The sequence below is a fragment of the Camelus bactrianus genome, chromosome 16 (genome assembly GCF_048773025.1).
Source record: "Camelus bactrianus isolate YW-2024 breed Bactrian camel chromosome 16, ASM4877302v1, whole genome shotgun sequence".
NCBI lineage: Eukaryota > Metazoa > Chordata > Mammalia > Artiodactyla > Camelidae > Camelus > Camelus bactrianus.
Genome location: NC_133554.1, coordinates 38,408,588 through 38,428,051, shown reverse-complemented (window position 1 = coordinate 38,428,051; position 19,464 = coordinate 38,408,588).

Genomic DNA, 19,464 nt, shown 5'->3' with positions numbered 1-19,464 from the left:
CTACTCACTTTTGAAGGCTCTGCTCCTGGAACCTCGGGTCTTTTGTGAAGACTTTCTCCGATACTAGGCTCTCTGAATGTCTCCCTTCCCCGGAAGACTTAGACACTCAATGGCTGTAACTTTTATTTGAAACAGGTGATGCTGTGAAAAACTTTCTAGCTACGTGACATTGGGCACTTAACTCTTCTGAGCTTTAGTTTCTCTGCCTGTTTTGAAGTAGAAAGTAATAGCTAATTTGAAGGGCATTTGAGAGGATTAAGTAAAGTCATATATTACTATATGAAAAATCTAGCGCAGTGCCTGACCCAGATCAGCCACTCAATTCAGGTGGCTTCCTTCCCACTTCTATGTACTGGTTACTGATCAGTTTTTTTCCCTAGTGTCTCCATTTCCAACGCTTTTCAGTTTGAGAAGTTGGGGGATAAGATGTGATACTAAATTCTTGATAAGTTGTTAACTGGTTCTCCCCTTTGCCCCCATGTATTTCCCTGTGCCCCTTCAGGCCCTCTGTTAACCTTGTGCCAGGGTATAAAGCTGTCAGTGCCAAAGTAAAGCTGGAGGCTTGAGAAAAGAGAGTGTGAGCAAAGCTGCAAACTTTTGGAGATTTGGTAGTACTTTGGGATGAAGGACATGTCCATGATCAGCTACAGGTGTGCATAACGACGGAAGCCAGAGAAGACAATGGAAGAATGGGTCTGGGGGCAATGCAAGGTCAGGAGTCAGTAGCAGTTAAGAGAGACAGAACATGGTGAGAGGCTGGGACTGGGTAAGTCCAGACAAGTCCAGGTTCATGTGTTCTTCTGAAGCCCCAGACCTTCTTTCCCCAGAGCTGGGCCTCTACTCCACTCAACAACAGAGCTCAAGCTCCACAAGAACTCCTTTTACACGCATCTGAGGACTTTGTTCTCACCTTACCCTTCTCCATTTTTCAGCCCCTGGGTGGAATATTTGTCTCAACTTCAAACCCCAGTACCAAATATTAGCCCTGACCCATGTCCTTGGCCAGGAGAGCCAGACAACATCCAACATTTTCCCACTTCCCAGGTGAATCAGTGATGAACATTTTATCTTAAAGTTAATTTTATTTTTTTTTAAGTTTTAAACTGTGTAATAAAATTAACACTTATAATAACGTTATAAAATGTATAAAATGTAATAAAATAACATTTGTTATTTTAACTACTTAAGTCAATAAATGAAATATGTGCATTGGATACACAATAAAATAAGGCATGTTTCATAATGTTATAGTGGAAATGTCCTGTGGATGCATCTTCAGCATGGACTTCAAATGTGACAAGACACTTTTCATTAAAAGGGTAATAATGAGCCACTTACAAAACTTCCACCTCCCCACTTTTAATATATGAAGTTGTGGAGCTCAGCCTCTAGAAAAGAACAAAGTTTACCCTCCCTAAAAGCCGTCAAAGACAGGGGTCCCAGGTTAGAAAGAGAGCTATGGCTTTAAATAGCTATTCCTAGATTAGTCGGTGAAACTGAGTTCTCCAAGACCACACTGAGCACTGTGTGGGCAAAGTCTAAGGCTGGTTCCCATGCCTTGCTGCAAACTGGAATCACCTGGGGATCTTCCAAAATTGCTGATGCCTGGCTTCAGTGGGGTGCTGGTAAATGTTTAACAATCAGCTCTTTAGAAAGGAAGAAAAAAATATCCTGATTTGTAGCCCACTTCTGTGGTATAAAAACTTCCACCATAGTTGATTTCAAGCTATAAGTATGACTTGACTGAAGGTGGAACTGGGAAGAGATAGACATAATAGGGTCTCCCAAGGCAAGGGCAACTGACCACTGCCTGGCATCCATCCTATTTAAATGGTATAGGGTCTGACCTGGCCATCAGTATTTTTAAAAGCTTCCCAGGAGATCCTAATGTCTATAGCAAGCCTGGAACCACTGTGCTAAGGGGCCTCATAACACAGGCCCAGAAACAAGGAATAGGCCACTTGGTTGTCTTTCACTGAAAAATATAACTGATAACTAGATTGTAATATTTGCCTCCTCATGTCAGGACATTTTCTCCCGCCAGGCAAGCCTCCATGGGAAACGAAATCATCGGCAGAAGGTCGCTCAGTGGGCATGGTCTCAGGGCACAGGGTGGGTGGAGGGGAGGCACGGAGGGGAGGCTGGTGGGACATCTGAAGAGCCAGGGTCATTTTACCAATGTAATTGTCTGTCTGGAAATTCCTGGTGGTGCTGGAAACACTGATAAATTCCCACTCCAGGACAACCCTCCAGAGATGTCACGAGTCTTCTATTAAAACTATCTTTATTTCAACTGTGTGGCAAGCACTTGATTTGCTTAATGCTTAATTGTTACACCTTCAGCTGTGGTGATCGAACCCTAGTCATTTTGGTTGAAGTGCACCTAACTCTCCACAGGGGAGGCACGGGAGGAATGGCATTTTTTTTCTATAGACGGCCGACTGGGCCTCACCTCTAGGTTCCCATAGCCCTTGCTGCTTATTTCTGTCATGGTGCTTATAACACAGCATTACAGATGTTTACTTCTCTGATGCTCTGAGAACTCCCTAAGGGCAGAGACGGTGTTCCTATTTTTCTCTGCATCCCCAGTGTTGGTTCTTAAGCTGATGTAAAATGAGTCCATCCATCACATTACAAAGTATTTTTAACTTACTTCAAAAAACACAAATAATTCACAAATAGATTCTTGTTTCAAAATTTTCAAGGTTTTCTATTTAAGCAAAAATCTTCTTTGACCCTCTCATCCAGTCCTACTCTCCTCAGAGATAACCGCTATTCTCAATTATGCATCCCTACTAGACTATTTTATGCACCTTTACATACACATACATACACGTACATATGCACAACTAGAAATATGTGGTCTGGGAGGAGGGTGTAGCTCAAGTGGTAGAGCGTGTGCTTAGCATGCACAAGATCCTAGGTTCAATCCCCGGTACCGCCTCTAAAAATAAGTAAATAAATCAACCTAATTGCTTCCTTCTTCCCACCAAAAAATAAAATTAATTAATTAAAAAAAAAAGAAACATATAGTCTTTCCTTGTTCCCAGTCTCAGGAAACAATCTTCTAACATTCAGTCTTTCAGCATTAAGTATGATGTTATCAGTAGGTTTTTCATAAGTGCTCTTTGTCAAGCTCAAGAGTTTCCCTCCAGTTTTAACCTGCAAGCATTTTCAGTTTCATTGTTTACATTTCACCATGCTAAAAGATGTTGGAACTCTAGGTCTTGGTTCTGTTTGCTCTGTAATATTATGCAGAAAGCATGGTTTTGGCATCAAATAGACTTGAACTCTGCCACTTTCCAGTTATACGACCTTATTCAAGTTCTCTATCTTCCACCTCAATTTCCTCACTTGTAAAATAAAAATGACTAATTTTTAAAGTTTATTGTGAATAATACTTAGTTTCTTTGTATGTATCTGAAGACACAAAGTAGACACTCAAAAATATTGTTATCTTCTCTTAGTAATATGCTTTTAACTTTATAATGACATTTATGATGTCTGCCTAAATTTCACAGTAGGATTTTTTAAAATGAGTATTGGTCACATAGGAAGGTCAAGATCTCATCAGTGGATGACAACCCCATGGTTCACTGTAACATGTGACGTCGAATCGGGTGCTTCCCTCTACTGACTATGGATTCCATAATTATTCCCAAGCTAAGAGTTTCTGGGATTAACATGTTGTCCCAACCACTACAAAAACAAATACACTGTTCCAAATGATGCCTAATTATATCACGTTCACTTCTTTTAATAGTATATCCAAAAAGGATGATTCACAAGTCTTGGCTCCAGTTCAGATGTACAGAGAAACTTTATTGTTAGTCCATACATATGTCTTCTTAGTTCTGGAATTCTTCTGCTCTAAACACAGCAGGAGTCAAGGAGACTAGGGCAAAGTGTTATAACTCCCAGAGCAGTGATTCCAAATGCCAGTCCCAGAGCAAGTGCCTGATGAAGTGTTTCAAACAGACCTCTGTAAGACAAGAAATATAAGGATGATTTGTGAGTGCTTCATAAAGCTAAATGTACTGTCCCTTATTCTGAGATTCTATCTCTCCTACCTTTTTGGTGTGAAAATGTTCCTATATTATTGTTTTATGATGATAGTTATTTAGTCTTCTTTTTTAGTGAAATAAATTAGCAAAATTATCTTAATCTACTGTACATCACCCATTAAAAATATAAGTTGCTGGCCTTACTGAGAAATAGCAAGGTATATTTTCCAGGATAACCTCAGTATGCCTAGATTTGTCTCATGGTAGCAGATTGTACATCACCATTATTACTTAGGACAACCATGGACCTCCTTGGAGTCACTTCAGAATTCCAGGCTCTATCCTCCAACCAGGGATGTCTGCCCCGGTGACATAGTTGCAAGGGAATGGATGCAGAGGACCTGTGATGTTCTAGTGGATTGAGATCAGCCTCACCTGACCTGAAAGAAATGTAACTGTCAATTCTGTGGCTCTAAACAGGGGCCTATATTTGGACAAGTTGAAAAAATATATATAAAGATAAACAAACGCCAAGAGAAAGGGCCCACATCAATGTGTTGAATATTTCGGGGGAACCCAGGGTTTGTGGGAAGACTGCTGTAGGGCAGAGGAGACAGAATCATGAGTGAGAAGAAGCTCAGCCAACTTGGCTGAGGCTTAACCTTGTAAGCCTCCGTTTCCATAGCCGCTAAGTGGAAATGATCACCCTGCCTTGTCTCTCTGGAGTGTTTGCTTGGGGACTGAATGATAATGGATGGGAGAGTGCTTTGCAAACTACAACATCCCAGACAAATTTAAGAAATGACTCTCTTTTACTTTGTTGACAATTGAGAAGGCAATATTTCTAGACATATGACATAGCTCTAGGCAATCTCTTTACTGAGAAGAGATGATGGAAACGTACATGGCCTGTGGGCTAAATACTGTCAGAACATGTTATCACCAAATAAATCTGGACAATTGTATTTTTAATGCCATGCTCCCAAACCTAGTAACTAGGCAGAGAGGCTCAGCTCTGCTGAGACGCTGGATGCAACCTGGGGTCTGAGGTTCACAAAAGGACAGCCAGGGTCTGTGTCAGCTGCTCATGCCTCCATATTCTGGGTAAATTTCTCAGACCCACATTTGGGCTACAATGATAAGCTGATGTAAATTCAGAAGACATTTTGAAGACCTAACCTAGCATGCGGAGATTTTTCAAACAACAATAAATTATTTTAATTGTGCTAAAGCCCATGCTATTAGAATATATTCAGATTATAGTTAGTTCTTTAATAATAACAGTTATCATTTATTAAGTGCTACCTATGTGGGAGGGGGCTATTTTAAGTTCTTTACTATATTCTCATTTAATTCTCCCAACAACCTTATGATGAAGGTACTATCATTATCTCCATTTTCGAGATGAGGAAACTCAGACATAGAGAACCAAGTACCTTACCCAAGGTCATACTTTGTGACGGAGATTGGATTTGGACAAGGCAGTCTCTCCCCAGATTTAACATACACTACTCCTCTATTTTTATTAAACATGTGCTCTATTCCAGACACTGGACCAGTAAGCTACAGGGATTAAAAAACCAAATCTGTGCCCTCAAAAACACTCAACCTAGTGGAAAAGAAGGAGGCATGAATAATTTAACACAATGTAGTAAGTACTGCAATAGACATACTTATCCCTCTCCCCTGATTTATTTCCCTCCAAAGCATTCCTTACTGCCATCTAATAAATGACATATTTACCTGTCTATATATTATCTGTCTCCCTCTACTAAAACTATAAACTCCATGAGGGTAGGGTTTTTGTCTTGTTCACTGCTGTATCCCAGTATCTAGAGGAATTGCCTGGTAAGTAAATATACTTAGAAACTACCTTCAAGGCACAGGAGTAAAAATTAAGTACAAATGAGTAAGAGGTGTTACACAATGTCACATGATTCTTCCTTGGTGATCTGGACTGCTAAGATCTTTGTGGCATGGGGTGTGCTATAAATCTTCAGGGAGAAGAAAGGGTATCAGTTAGAACTTAGGCAGTGAAGTTGCCCTCTAAATATCCTGGAGTTTTTTTTATGTGTATGTACATATACACTCCAGTCCACCTCCCAACCTCTCTAATCCCCTGCAGTCATACTGGGTGGGTTGTCCTTTTCCGTAAATTGGCATACTTTCATACATTCTGTTCCCTATCCTACAGGGCCCTCCCACTGTACCCTCTCCTGCCCTCACTTCCCCTCTTCTTTACCACCTCAGTTTTATCCTTCAAAACTCATAGCAGCTGTCACTTCCTCATTGAGATGACCCACCTCTGTACTCCCATAGCACCCTCTTAAAATAGCTCAGTTTTAGAGTAATGGTTTTACTTGTCTCTGGCCCTACACTGAAGGCTCCTGGAGAGCTTGGTCCATGTCTTACTCAGTCTGTATTTCCAGAACCAAACACTGTGCCTGGCATGAGAATAAGACTCATGAAATGTTTTTGAATGGCTAACAGAAGAACAAGTGTCTTTGTCTCTCTCTCTCTACACACACCCCCACACCCCCACACACCCACACACCCACACCCACACACAAACACACACACCCTGGTGCAGGGACAATGTCCTCTGGTTCCAGTACCTCTTTCACTAAACTTACAAAAGTTCGCCACATGGAAGTTGCTCAATACATTTTGAATAAAAATAACCATAAAAATATAAAGCATAATGCTATGGGAGTACTTAGACTACTTGTAGTTATAAAACATGTTACAAACATATACAAAGCTACAAAGTAAAGTAGTGCGCCAATTGTGCAAGAATAAACAGGCAAATCAACGAAACAGAACAGAAAGCCCCTAACAAATAAAAGTGTGTATAGGTATTATTTTGTGACGGTGGCATTTTCCAATTAATTAGGAAATGATGGATCATTTGGAAAGTGCTGAAACAAGGTGGTTAAAGATCTGAGGTGTAAAGAAGACAAATTTCTATAACATTTACTAAAATTCAATAATAACTCATATTATTGTTTACTACGTGTCAGATCTGATACCAAGCATGTCATAAGCATTAACTAATTTGAGTGTCATGGCAATGCTATGAGATTGGTACCATTCATTTTATTTCTGTTTTCAGATGAGTAATCCCTTAAGGCTTGAAGAGTTTAAGTTGACCAAATTCTCAGTTAATAAGCGTGGAGAGCTGGTATTCAAACCCAGGACCAGCTAACTCTATATCTCTTACTTTTAACCACTATAATATAGAACCTCCCACTAAGGAAGTATAAACACTTGAACCACAGTGAAGAATTAACACTCTGAGGAAATATTTAGGTGTTGTGTCTCCTTAGCCCCCTCTGGTCTGTGACATTTTCTCAGACTTTTCTTGTTCTTGGTCACCTTGAAGATTTTGAGGAGTAGTGGTAAGTATTTTGCAGAATGTCCCTCACTTGTGTTTGTCTGCTATTTTTCTCAGGGTTAGACAGGGGCTATGGATTTTTGGTAGGAAGGCCACAGAGATGAAGTGTCATTCTCATCACATCATATCAAGGGCACATGCTATCAAGATGACATATGATATTAACCTTGGTCACCTGGCTGAGGTCATGCTTTCCAGATTTCTCTATGGTAAAGGGACTCCCCATCCGTCTTCTTCCATTTGGGAGCAAGTCATTAAGCACAGCCCACACTCAGGATGGAAGGGGATTGTCTGTGTCCTTTTGACACAGCCTCCTGCCTTCCCTAGCAAGGTTCCTCACCTCAGAACAGCATTCACTTTTGTAGCCTCCATTCTAAGACAGGTCACTGTGAGTTGGCTAATGGAATTTTTTATGAGGGTGCTATTTAGAAGCCTTTAAAAACCATACTCAGATGTAGAGGGTCTTTTTTGACTCCCCTGATCCCCACCCCGAGATTAATAGTTGGGGAGAGAGGCTACCAATGGGCAGATTTCCAGAGCTTGCTGATGACTTGTTACCATTCTAGATCCAGTTCTCCCAGCAAAGCTCATGTCCTCTATCTTGTGTTTTCTTTCCACCAATATCTATATAGTAGGGGTCAGTAAATGTTGCTTGATGGATTTTTTAACTTAAGCTGCTCATTTGCCCAACTGCAAGGTTTTCCAAGGCTTTATTTATGCTGGCACAAGTCAGCACCCTTAAAAAAAAAAAGACATTGATATATATTCACTTAAATAAATTAATGTACCCATCTCAACTTTTTTTTTTGTCTACATGGACAAACTTACATTCAAAACATGTGACTCTAATTCTGAAAAAACAACAACAACAACAACAAAAACCCTCCAGGCTATATGCTGATACATATGTTGTGAGCATTAAACGAGATGATGTAAAGCATTTTACACAGTACCTGGCACATAGTTTGCACTCAATAAATATTACTACTGATATTTAAAGTACCAGATCTTTCTTTTTCTTATTTTTCTTGGCATTTGTTAAGTTATTCTACTGTGCCAGAGATTTCATGAATGGAAAGGTAAGGAGAGAGGAAGGAGATGGGGTGAGAGGCATTTCATGATTTATTAAATTATGAATACAAGAACCTTGCTTCTTACAGAAATAGAAAAAGTGCTTAAAATGCAGCAATAAGTATAAAAAAGCAGTGTTACAAGCTGGGTATATAGGAAAGATCAGATGGACCTGACCTTGCATTTTTTTGACCTTGCATTTTTATTTATTTATGAAGAAATACTTAATAATCTACTAAGTGCCAAGCACTGTGTTAGGTGTTGGGAATACAACATTGGATGAGAAAGATTTGGTTCTTGCCCTCATGGAGTTTACTGTCTGCTGTTTACTCTTAACTGAGACACCAGTTAATAAAGAAGTAAAGAGATAAACATGTAATTAAAAATTGTGATAATTGCTACTCATGTTTAATAGACAACTCAAACTCAACATATCCAAACTGAATTGTTTGTTTTTCCTTTGCACCTTGTCTAGTGTTCTCCACCTCTATAAATGGCACCATCTTTCACCAGTTATTCAGATCAAAAACCTTAACATGATCCCTGACTTAGCTCTTTCTTATATCCTAGCCAATTTGTCTTTTATCTTTACCTTCAAAATGTATCTTGAAACCAATCTCTCCTTGCCATTCCCAAGACTACCCATTGTCCATTCCACCATCATCTCTTATCAGGAATATCCAATACATCTCCCTGCTTCTACCCTTTCTTCTGTAAGGTCTCTTCTCCACACAGCAGTAAGAATAGTCATCTTATGACTTAAAATGCTCATTTTAGCATCCCTCCACAAAAATATAATACCCAGGAATAAACAGTAGCCAGGGAGGTGAAAGAGGTGTACACTGAAAACTATAGCACACCGCTGAAAAAAATTAAAGAAGACTTAAATGAATGACATCCCATGTTCATGGATTAGAGATAATATTGTTAAGATGCCAATCCTATCCAAAGTCATCTACACATTCAATGCAACTTCTATCATAATTCTAATAAATTTTTTTTGCAGAAATTCCAATCCTTGAATTCATATGAAATTGAAAGGGCTCTGAATAGCTAAAACAATATTGAAAAAGAAGAAAAAATTAAGAAAGCTTATACTTCCTAATCTCAAAACTTACTACGAATGTACAGTCATCAAAATTGTTTGGTGCTGGCATAAGGTTAGACATATAGACCAATGAAAGACAATTGAGAGTCCAGAAATAAACCCATAGATTTAGGGTCAATTGATTATTTGACAAGGGTGCCAAGTCCATCCAACAGGGAAAAAAGAGTTTCATCTATGGTGCTGGGAAAGCTAGATAATTACATGCAAAAAAATGAAGTTGGACCCCTACCTCACACCACAAATAAAAATTAACTCAAAATGGATAAATGACGTAAATATAGGAGCTAAAGTCATAAAACTCTTAAAAGAAAACAGGGATAAATCTTTATGATCATGGATTTGGCAATGGATTCTTAGATATAATACCACAAACATTAGCAACAAAAAGAAAACTAGATAAAATTTCACCAAAATTAAAAACTTTTGTGCATCAAAAGACATTATTAAAAAGTGAAAAGACCATCTACAGAATAGGTGAAATTATTTGCAAATTACATCTCTGATAAGGGTGTGATATCCACAATATATAAAGAACTTTTAAAACTCAACAACAGAAAGACAACCCAATTTAAAAATGGGCAAAAGACGTGGATGAACATTTCTCCAAAGAAGATACACAAGTGGCCAAGAAGCACATGAAAAGATGCTCGACATCATTAGGCATTAGGGAAGTGCAAATCAAAACCACAATGAGGTATCACTTTACACCTATTAGGATGGCTATAATTAAAAAAAAAGACATATAACAAGTGTTGACAAGGATATGGAGAAATTAGAACCCTCTTACATTGCTGATAGGAGTGTAAAATGTCTCAGCTGCTATGGAAAATAGTTTGGCAGTTCCTCAAAAACTTAAACATAGAACTATCATAAGACCCAATAATTCCACACCTAAGTATATACCCAAATTAATTGAAAACTAGCACTCAGATAAATACACTCACAAGCATGTTCGTAGCAGCACTATTCACAATAGCCAAAGGTGGAAACAATACAAATGTCCATGAGTGGATGAATAGGTAAACAAATTGTGGTATGTATGTGCAATGTACAGTCAAGCTTCATGGATGCCAAATCATGATAAATCAAAAACTATTTACCATGAAAGACCACTGTCTTGGGGACCTGAAATATAGACCAGAACTTTCTCTCTCTATAAAAGAGGAAGTGAGAAAGTTGCTTGAAGAACAAGGAATTAGCCTTGGAGATAAAAGACTGATGGGTTACTACTGACACCAGCCTTCGATGGTCTGATTTATCTTCATGACAGAGATGGTTTTGCCAATGGCCCATGATGCTCCAGGTCTGACTGCTGAGACTCCCTTGGGGATGGGCACTATCAATGCTTACTTCAGCAGCTTTTTTTGGTCTGTGTTCTCTTGACTGACCAGTTTACTCTTTCCTCTGCACTACACACTCATTCAATTTGACATATTCTTTAGGATTGTTAATATCTTCAATTACACAAAGGAGCCACCCCCTGTATCCTTCAGATGATTATGCATATGTCTAATCCCATCCATTATCTTATTTAAGGTCCAAATTGTGTGTGTGTGTGTGTGTGTGTGTGTGTGTGTGTGTGTGTGTGTGTTTTAATGGGCACTACATTTAAAGACTCTATGTAGCCACAATACTTTCAAAGTAACCCAAGTGGCTAAGTAATTCTCAGTTCAATGGTTCTCAATTAGGACTAGAAGTGAGGGTACTAGGGGAGTGGAAAGGGCAGTGAATCGAAATCACCTAGGGAGTTTTCTGAACTGTACATGGTTGACTCCATGCCACTGTACCACACTGCCAACTCTAATAGACCAGAGGTTTGGAGTGGGTGGAGAGGACAAGCATGAACATTTTGGATAAGCTCCTCAGGGGATCCTGAAAATCTTTCTCCTCCTCCCCTATCCTTGTGAGAACTTTCATATACCTCAAGAGAGCCACTGATTGTGGCCGGGAACTTGAGACACAAAGACCCTTGTATCAAAGAAACTATGCCTTTAATCTGTAAATCTGAAGCCCAGCTGCTTTTGAAGAGACAGGACAATCCCACAAGACTTCCTTGGATACTTCTCTATCAGCCAGGTCTTTGTCACTATTTTTGTTTCAGAACCACCCACCTAGTTGAGGCTTTCTCAGGAAAGGCATTTACCCAGCAGAGTTCTCACCCACAAGAAAGTGGGAAAGATGAGGACTGGTGGAAGTGGGAGATGCAAGGCAAAAAGAATATTTGTTCCCCTATGACTGATTCCCCCCCCCCCCACAACCCCTGCAAATACTTCTTAGCCACTGGAAAGACTGACTAAATGATTTCAGAAAGTGAAGGAAAGTGAATGAGTTCACAATCACTTTTGTGATGGTGGAGATTAAAGATGCAAGTTGAATCTTCTTTACAAGCGGTCAAATACCCCAACTCACTTGGAATCTGGGTTGGTGAGATAAGGAGAGTGCAATGTCAGCTCCAAGCTGTTCCAATTGCAGAGGATGGTGCTTGTCAGTGGAGATGATTCTTTTCCATGAGGGTTTTGGAGTATATGCAAGAGGAAAGGAAACCAGTATGACTGCTGGAATTATAATAGCACTGAATTGCCCATTTGATTTTTTGGATCTGGACAACAGTAATATGCCAGCGGTTTTTAGCAGTGGTATTTTGTCTGTCAGCTTATCAGTAAGATGCTAAGGCACAGTCTACCAGAACATGTTTGGTGATAGCAGAAACTGGCTCTGTCCCAGCCCTTCTCCCTCAACTTCTCTCCCTAAAACTAAGAGTACACACTAAGAACTTCACCTTGACAGGTGGCCAAATCAACACAGCGTGAGTTGACTTTAGAAGTGCTTTAGAAGTTCAGCTTCCAAAATGGAACCGATTACTTTGGCAGTCGTGGCGAGGTGTGGGAGTCTGCTCTCAAGACAACCAAAAATCAGGAAGGGGTTGTTTTCTGCTGAGTTTGGTTTGTAAACTGGCCAGATGTGGCCTACAGAAATCTTTGGTTTGGTCTACATGATATTTTAAATTTTTAATTTGAACCAATATTTAGAAATATTGATTTCTGGCTTTTTAAAAAATCAGAAACTCTGGTAATACTGCATTTTTGCATGACAAGGATTGACTGGAACTAAGAAGAAGCACCTTCATTTGAACAGTTTACCTTAGTACCTGCTACTCATGCAGCACATGGATATGCTATTTTACCCATTTGATCTTAGACCTCTTTCAGTATGTGGGTGGGTAGCAGCCGACATGTTCCAGAACACTTAAAACCAAAAGGAAGAAGCATCAGTCCTCTATCTAGAAAAACCCAAAAAAGAATCTCCAAGTAAGTCCAAATCCTCTCAAGTTGTAATGGGGTAAACACATGGGAGGTTCTCTGGAAATAAATTAGAAGTCCTCCTGGAAGATATATCAGATGGTGGAGAATGTAGTGGCTGCTCTGTAATAATGCTGAGGAGGTTAGCATTAATCCTCAAGGAAACAATAATCTCTTACCTCCAATAAATTCATTCTAGGCTCACTGGATATGCAGTAGTTCTCAACTGAAGTGAGTGTGTTGGGGTTGAGAAAGTGTTCCTGATATTGACACATGCCTTCTGATTGAGAACCACTGTCTTAACCAGTCTCTAATTGTTATGTGATCATTTCCATAGGGATCATAGTTCCTCCTTCAGAATTGTGTCTTGGCTCTGAATTCTGAGAATTGTTTTATAACTAAATGCAGAAGAGGGAAGCCTGAGGCTTATAAAGGTTGCCAAGAGCAGTGGTTCCCAAATCTGTCTGTACATCAGAATCCTCTAGAAATCTTTAAAAAAAATTTCAGATTCCACAGGTAATGAATCAGAATCTTTGGGAATGGGGGTCAATGTATTTGCATTTTTAACATGTCCACTAGGTAATTCTGATCCAGCCATTTTAGCACCAGCTTATGCTTCTAAGACAAACTTTGAGAGGCAGTGGTGTACAGAGGCAGAGAATGCCCCTGAACCTCCCAACTTCATCCTAGAACCAGCAACCCTGTGCCCCACACTCAGCCCCTGTTATACCATCAGAGCCTTTTGTCTTATTGGCGTACCTGAAGCCACAGATAGATGGTATAGTCTGTTGTTAAGACTTGCTCTCCTTGAGTGGTCTTGAGTAAGTTATGATCCCTCAAGTTTTAGCTTCCATTTGCATCTGTGAAGTGGATACTAACACCTATCTCCCAGGGTTACTATAAGGATTTATTGAGATAACATGTGTAAAATATCTTACTGAAACCTAGGTATATGGTAGTTATAAAGTAAACATGGGCTCACTTTCCAGAAATAAGATCAGCTCAATACTTTTTGGAAATCTTAATCTGGACTCTTCCTCCAGGCATCCTAATGTGCTGATGTCAGCCTAAGATTCAGGTAAAGAGATGAAAGCCCCCAACTTAAGGAAGCCTGAAGATAACATGCAGCTTTTAACATTTTGGCTTTATATGTCAATATTTAAGAATCTACTCTCTTTGTTAATATATGTATGGTTCAGTTCAGTTCTCTTAAATAAAACAAACTATTCCCCATGGCAACAGTTACTCTTCTCTTCCTTCTACAGTCCATGCCCCTCTCTAGAGGAAAAGAGAGATAATTATTTAAGCCATATATTCTCAATGTAAATCTAGGAGACCAGCTCCCCCAAATATGCCCTTAATCCCTTGATAATTAATGAAAAGCTAAGACAGCTACACAAGCACTTTCCTGAGACATGGAAAACAAAGCTAGAGAGAATGAAACTATAAAAGACATTCATTTCAACCTGGTAGGAGATCATCAAAAATCTTTTAAAAGTTGCACTGTTTTCAAAGCATAAACTTTATGTTAGAATTAGCCTCCATAGATAACTATGCAACATTTTCTAAAAAATTAGAGGCAGTGGTGGGGGTGGGTTGGGAGTCATAGTCACTGGTAGGGCACATGCTTAGCATGAACAAGGTCCTGGGTTCAATCCCCAGGATCTCCATTAAAAAAAAAAGTTGGAGACAGTGATACAGGCACAGAAAGTTTATTTATATGAGCAAGTTTTTAAAGATATTGTCTAATCTGGTTTATTTTGGAATCAGGTACTTTCTGGTTTACTGAATGCCAAATCTACAGACTCTAACTCAAGTGCTCAAAGCTGTGGCCAAAAGAGCAAAAAGGCAGGGTAATCCTGATCAGAACCATGGGCAGAGGCCAGGTTCTAGAATTAAAGAAGTCCTGGGAAGGAGCTGTCCACGTCCTTGGTGCTGATACCCCCTGCAGAGAACCCACTGTGAACCTACAGGCAGAAGCAGTGTATGAGTCAATCCTGCAATCCTAGGAGAGCCTTACCTGGTGAATTTATGCACCTCAAATTGGGGTGGGAGTATTCCTAAATCAGGATGAGGTGCACTTGAATCAGGTAAAGCTGTCAAAGCCTGATGCCATTGCTCTTTCTAGACAGAAAATGCTGATAAATATCACCAAGGCCATGGGGATATCATATCCCAAGAATCTCATAAAGGGAAATAGTAATGAAACTGACATTTATTGAGAACCTAAATGCCTCTGCTAGGTTCTTTATTTCCAATTACTCATTTTAATTTTAAGAGACAAGTATCATTACCCTCATTTTCAACTAGGGAAACCAAGATTCAGAAAGGCTACATAAATTTACCCAATGTCACATAGTGAGCAAGTGGTACGTCCCTCTCCTCGAAATTCAGCCTGATATATGAAATTTGTCTGACTTCCAAGCTTGTATCCTTTTATCACATGAAATTTACCTTTGGCTGAAGTCAAGACTGAGTGGAATCATGCCTATTGGTTGGAAAGGAAGGTGACCCTGGGAAATCAAACTTAGGAGGCAGGCATTCAGGCCAGAATCTGAAGGCACCATGTTAACTCCATTGCCTCTTTCTTGTCTGATAGGAACATCTGGTGAAAATGATGTTGATTTTCTCCCTCAACTAGAAACCCATCACTTGCAGTTACTAACAAGTGGTTTATTGGTAAGAACAACTCTGCCAATAAATGGAGATGATCTCAATTCTGATAAGCTTCCCCCTATAGAAAGCACTGGGGCATTTAATATGTTCCAAGTGAACTAATTCCTCACATGCTACTTTTCCTCTTGTCTTCTCTGTCTCAGGTATTTCACTGAACAAAGCTGCAATTCTGAGATCCATATTCATGCCAACCTCACACTTGTTCTCCTGACCTCATCAAAATCTATTGGTTGTTGTTGCCTCCATGTATCTTTGCCATTCTTCCATTTCTCTCATTTCTACTGCCACTGCCCTAGTTCAGGTCATCATTATCTCCTGCCTAGCCTATTGCAGTAGCTTCTGAACATTTTTCCTTGCCTCTAATTTTGTCTCCCACTAATCTGGTAAAGTAATGCAAAGTAAACCAAAGTTGTTACTTCAACTTCAAAAAGTTATCCTTGAGGATTAAATCAAATAGTTCTGACCATTGCCTTATTTTTCTGATCCCCTTTACAGCAAAGCTTCTTGAAAGAATTAACTTTACTCACTGTCACCAATTTCTTTCTTTCATTTATCTTTCTGGGTTTTTTTAAAAAAGTTTTTGTAATAGAAAATTCCTAACATACACAGAATAGAAAGTGGTTTAATATATTCTCATGTGCCTATCAACTAATTTTCAATAATTATCAATTTATGGCCAATCTTACTTTCTCTCCCACTCATTCTCCTGGATTATTTTGCAGCAAATCCCAGACATATTACTTCACCTGTAAAGATTTCAACATACACCTCTAAAAGAGGTACTCTTTACCAAAAACTTCAATACTATATCAAATCCAAAAAAGTTAACAATAATTTAGAAATATATTCATATATTTAACCAGGGTTCAATTTTTCAATTATTTCAAATGTCATGCTTTCTCCCCCAATTTGTTTGAATTAAGATCTAAATAAGGATCATTCATTGTAATTTTTTGATTTACCTTTAACTCTCTCTTAATCTATAATTTTCCCCCTTCATCCTTTTTTTTTCATTTTTGCAACATTTTTGTTCATGAAACCAGCCATTTTTCCTGCAGAGTTTCCCATAGACTGGATTTTCCTGATTGCCTCCCTGTGGTGTTGCAAAATGGGTTCCTCTCTCCCTGTGGTTTTTGTAAATTGATAGTTAGATCTAGAGGCTTAATCAGATTCAAGTTCCTTTTTATTCAAGAGCACATCTTTTCATAATGCCAATGGTGAGCATTGTCGAGATCCAGTCATTCATCAGGGGCTGCAAAATGATGATATTCTGTCATATCTTCCTTATTTGCTAGCTGAATATTTCTATGAGAAGAAACTTCTCCTCATCAACTATTTGGTTACCCAGAGGGGAAAGAGGATAAATATTTGATTTTCCCCTTAATTTACTAATTTTCAAATAATGAATTGGTTCATTCCCATTTTCTTCGGGACATACTCTAATCAGGATTTCACCCCCACCATACTGTTAAATCTACTCTTGCTGAAGTCACCAATGAACTTTATGTTGATAAATTCAATGGTCAGTTCTCATTCCTCATATTGATCCATTAGCAGCATTTAACACTGAGGATCAACCTCTCCTTCTTGAAGCATTGTCTTCACTTGGTTTTGAGGACATCACACTCACCTAGTTTTCTTCTCATCTCTTTGGCCATCCCTTCTCAGTCTCCTAAACTTTTATGTTGCTGTACCTCACAGCTGTCTTTAAACCTCATATCTCTGTGTATACTCAACTCCCTTGGAGATCTCATCCAGTTTCATTATTTTAAGATACCATTTATATGCTAACTCCTCCTATATTTATATCTCCAATTCATACTTCACCCCCAAACTCCAGATTCACATACAATTGTCTACTTGATATCTCTACTTAGAAGTCGAATAGGTATCTCCAACTTAGCCTGTCTGAAACTGAACTCCCAGTTTTCTCCTAAAACCAGCTTTACCCACATTCTTCCCCATCTCAGTTAATGGCAACATTCTTTTAATTGCTCTGGTCAAAATTCTTGGAGTAGTTTTTGAGTCCTAGTTTCTCTGATATCCTATCTCTAATTTGTGAGGAAATATGTTGATTTTACTTTCAAAATATATCCAGGATCAGATAATATCTCATGTCCTTCACTGCTACCACTGTGATCCAAGATACCATCATCTTTCACCTGGATTCTTGCAATAGTCTCTGGTTCATGCTGTCTTTCTAGTCCTTATCTTCCTCTTCCCCTTGCATTGCTACCACTCAAAATTTGAGGCTCAACTCAGTCAACACAGTCATCCCTTCTTCATATAGCAGCCAGAGTGATCGTTTTAAAATGCATTAGATCATACCTCTTCTCTCCTTAAAATCCTCCAAAGGCTCCCATTATACTCAAAGCAAAAGCCAAATTCCATACAATAGTCTATAAGACCCTGTACGACCTGCACCACTTGCTTCTCTGATCTCATCTTCTACCAGATTCCCCTCATTTGCCCCATTCTAACAGCACTGGCCTCCTTGAACAAGCTGAGAAAACTCTTGCTTCACAGTATCTGTATTTACAGTTTTGTCTACTTGGAATGATCTCCTTCCTATGCTCTTGCTTTATTCTCTTACTTCCTTCAAATCTTTGTTAAAATTTAGTCACCTTCATAATTAGCCTATTCCTGACTTCCCTTTTAAAAAACGGCACCTTCCCCAGTACCATTACGCCCTCTTCCTGCATCATTTTCCTCCGTTGTACTTATCACCACTGAACATACAATCTATTTGCGTCTTTTGTTTTGTTGGTTTGCTAACCCCACCCCCAATCTTGAGTGTGAGCTTCAAGACAGTGGGATTTTTATCTGTTTTATTCTGTCCGCTGCTATACCCCAGAGTCAAGAACAGAAGTAACATATGGTAGTATTCCAAAGATGGCTTCGTGTGCAAAAACCAATACGGTTGCACAGGCCCCACTCAGAAGGGAAGCCTACGCTTGGAGTTTAATGCTTTGTGGTCACCATCTAGAAATGTTTCATAATGTTATCTTTGAACCTGCATTTTATAAGTGAAGTCTGATGGGACAGTGGAGCATGTTCTGGGAGTTTGGAACCCTAGTTGTGTGACATGTGATCCTGCTGTTGCCACTCCTCACCTCTTTGGGATGGATTCTCACCTCTGTCCCTACCCAGCAACCACTGCCATCCTATACCAAAGAGGAGCTTTCAGTGTGGACATGGGGAAGGTCAGAGTCAGGTATATGTATATCTATGGTCCAAGTTGCAGGGTGGGACACTGGGCACCTATAATGATCTGTATCTGCCCTGTCAGTCTCTCTGAGCTCCAGGAATGCAACATTAAGTAGCAAATAAAAAATACCACAACTGGTGAGGAGAGCGACTACAGAAGAAAGTAAAGAGCTTTTTCTTGCTTTTGAACAAGGGCCCCAACATGTTCATACTATACTGAGCCCCGAACACCATATAGTCAGCCCTGTAGTGTTCAATAAATGTTTGTAGAATGAATGAATGAATAAGATACGTAAAGCTTTTGGAAGTACCTGGCATGTGGTAAGCATTCAATAGATGTTCGCTATTATCAGCTATTGCCTTATTAGAGGTGACTTATTTCTTCAAGTTTAACACTCACGTTACACCCAGCTATAGTTTTCTCTCCACCTCATGATGGTTCTAGCAAGTGTGCTTAGTGTCTTCTCTGCTAGGAATTCTCTTTTCTTCTCCTCCACTTTCACGTGCATGGCAAGTGCTCAACTCAGTGATCCTTTCCTCTAGGGAGTCTTCTCTGCTCACCCGGGTCACATTCTCCCCTCTGTGCTCCTTTAATACTCTCCATTCTCTTCCTCTATCAGGCTCAGCTCTTCCATGGTGGGTCAATGACTGAACTCCATCCAAAGGTCCAGGGCTCCATTTGGCAGGGTTTGGATGTGGCTGTGT